The sequence below is a fragment of the Xiphias gladius genome, unplaced genomic scaffold, assembly GCF_016859285.1.
Source record: "Xiphias gladius isolate SHS-SW01 ecotype Sanya breed wild unplaced genomic scaffold, ASM1685928v1 HiC_scaffold_40, whole genome shotgun sequence".
Taxonomy (NCBI): Eukaryota; Metazoa; Chordata; class Actinopteri; order Istiophoriformes; family Xiphiidae; genus Xiphias; species Xiphias gladius.
This window is the reverse complement of record NW_024402080.1, coordinates 29,004-32,015: the sequence shown is the minus strand read 5'-3', so window position 1 is coordinate 32,015 and position 3,012 is coordinate 29,004. Positions and strand designations below refer to the sequence as shown.

At 37.6% G+C, this 3,012-nt stretch overlaps 1 long non-coding RNA gene across 1 annotated transcript; it reads left to right on the top strand.

The window, feature by feature from the left end:
* Nucleotides 1–496: 496 nt before the first annotated feature.
* On the top strand, nucleotides 497–1,171 carry LOC120787656. The gene is made up of 2 exons (XR_005707020.1): nucleotides 497–532; nucleotides 611–1,171. It is a non-coding gene; the product is annotated as an uncharacterized LOC120787656 (long non-coding RNA).
* Nucleotides 1,172–3,012: the final 1,841 nt, after the last annotated feature.

Below are 3,012 nucleotides of genomic sequence, written 5' to 3'. Positions count from 1 at the left end.
CTCACTCATCTTTCATAATTAATAATAATTTCTATTTGCTTTTGTCGAAAGTGCAGGGGATAATCTAACAAGGCTTCATGCATTCTCTGTAACTACATTACATTACAACTATGTTTGAGGGACCTCATGGTAGTTCTGTTCTGCTTTTTAACTTGCCTCATATGGTCTTATAGCCCTCTGGTGTAGGACTGTTTGCTGTTTTTGACTTTCCCACATGATGATTGCACAAAGCTAGATAGCTTAAGAAAACAAAGGTAGATATATATCATAAGAAAAACAGGAAAACAAGACAACAACTCTTCATCCAAATTATTACAGTTCATATATAGCAGCATGCCAAATAGAACCCTCACTGTTTCCTGGCCTTTTTCTTCTTACATTTTATTTGGTCTCTAGAAACCTCACACAAATGCACAACAATTATCATTTCTTTTTTTTGTCTGTTTTTCATGTTTGCAGCACCGAGGCAAATCTGACTGGAAGAACGCGGTGTACGGTGGTTGTGTAACTGGAGGAGCGATCGGATTTCGTGGTATGTGACCTGGTACATTTCCTCGGATGTTTTAAATTAAAAGTACTTTATTTCTGATGTATTCTTTTTGTCTTGCAGCTGGTCTGAAGGCTGGGGTCCTGGGATGTGGAGGCTTTGCTGCATTCTCTGCTGCAATTGAATATTATTTGCGGTGAACCACTAAAGAGTGGCTTTGTGGACAAGAACTTAATCGATGCACATCTGGGTGAGCCTGTAAAGACTCAAGCAGTGAGAACCCTAACTTTGTGAATATTTGCCTGCACATGGACGATTGCTGCAAAAGCAGAACGGATGTATTTGGTGAAAGCGACAGGTGCCTGTTTGTGCACAGTGATGCCACAGTGAACTAAAAAAGACCTGTCTGAATGTTCCTCTCATGTCTCATCACTTTTATCTTGTGGACAGTTTGAGCAAAGCAAACCAACTTCATATGGAGAATAGAGAGACTTAGCAGAGTGGGTCCCCTTCTGTGTCAGAGGTATGATGATGAAATGAAAATGTTGAACACAAATCACTTTCACACTGAGTCACGACCGCCTCAAATCAGACTCAGATAAACACTGTTCTTGTTGCAGAACATTGGTGTGATGTGTCAGTAACCAATCCATATCAGCTGTCATTAAAGCTGTTATTTGTTAACTTTGGCATTCAGCGCTTTTTCCTGAAGTTTACGAGTGTCCATGACCGCCAAAATTGTTAATTGCTGTTTAATTACAGTATTGATTCTAGCTTGAATCTGTGTAATGTGTGTCAATACAGTTCGGAACATAAGTATTTGGACGGTGACACAATTTTCGTAATTTTGCCTGTACACCACGGCAGCTTTAATTCAAGGGGTTTGACAAAAATATAGCATTAACTGTTTAGGAATTGCAGCAATTTTTAGACATAGTCTTTCATTTTGAGAGGCTCAAAAGTAATTGGACAAAATGGACAACTTTCATACGCCTACCTCCTCAAGAGTGTTCTTGACTTGGTTAGATGTTGTGAAGGGTTTTTCTTCATCAAGGAAAGAATTCTACATCATCCACTTTAATGGCCTTCGTGGTCTTCCGGCCTTTCGGTGTTGCCGAGCTCACCAGTGCAATCCTTCCTTTTAATAATGTACCAAATTGTTGATTTGGCCACCTCAAGTTTCTGCCACCTGTCTGATAGGTTTGTTTTCATATTTCAGCCTAATGACGGCTTCCTCCACGAACAGTTACCAAATGCAAATTCAACACTTGGAATCAACTCCAGACCTTTTATCGGCCTCATTTGTCATAAAATAACAAGGAAGAGGCCACTTTGCCATGAAACTAATTATTGGTCAATAATTACTTTTGAGCCTCTGAAAAATAAGGGACTCTGTGTAAAAAACGGCTGTAATTCCTAAGCGTTTAATGCAATATTTTGTGAAACCCCTTTGTGGCTTTGTTTCACATCCATCTTGGTGGTGTACAGAGGCAAAATTACAAATATTGTGTCACTGTCCAAATACTTATGTTCCTAACTGTGTCTTTATTCTAGTCAGAAATGATTTTTCTTGTGTGGTGAACTTTGTTATACACATTTCATACAAAGTTTACAGAGTAAAAGTCTTTCTGTTTTGCACTATAAACGGCAGCCAAACTGCTCTCCTAGGACTGACCTCAGGAGGAACAACATAAATTTGGGGATCTTGTCATAAGTTATATGTATAACCCAAAGAAAATCACATATATAGTTCCAAGTCCCTGACCATTTCAGTTTTCAAGTAGAATTGAGCTTTTTGGCAAGATGATCATTGATCATTTAATTGCTTTGACAAATTAGTGGCTCAGACTATTAATTATTTGAGCAAACAACACAAATATTGATCAGTAATACTGAAATAAATAAATAAACTAATAAATTAGACAAACCTTTACCCAAGGTGCAAAAACCATGACTTCATACATTTTAAATAGATGTGGCTCACAAAATAGGTTTGAATTTCCTTTTTGCTTTTTTTTCAGTGAAACACTTTCAGGTGTGACAGACCTAAATTGTACTGGCCTGTTTTGAAATGTTACTCAAGTAAGTGACACTAAAGGACAGACATTTTGGAAGATTCACGTTGGTAAAGTGTCAGCAAAGTGTTTAGAGGTGACTAATGTGGTCACTAATGGTTGAGTGATAGGTGCTGCTTAGAAAGTCATCTGTAAAAACGAAAACATGGGTGAACACTATGTCTTACCACTAGAAGTCCTCCCACTTCCGAATTAATGTGAGAGAAATCTGAAGCTGTGGGTCTCTAAGCCTCAATAAAAAATTGGTTTGAATGTGCTGACATCAGCTATTTAAAAAAAACAGTTTCAAATACTTACAAAATCAAATACGTGAATATACACTCAGTGGCAACTTCAGTAATAAATATATAGTAAAATTAATAACAGTGTCAGTGAAAACTGAACACTATCATCTTGTAAAGGCAGAATTTATGGTTGAGCTGTCGTGTTGATTGCACTACATTTTACAGG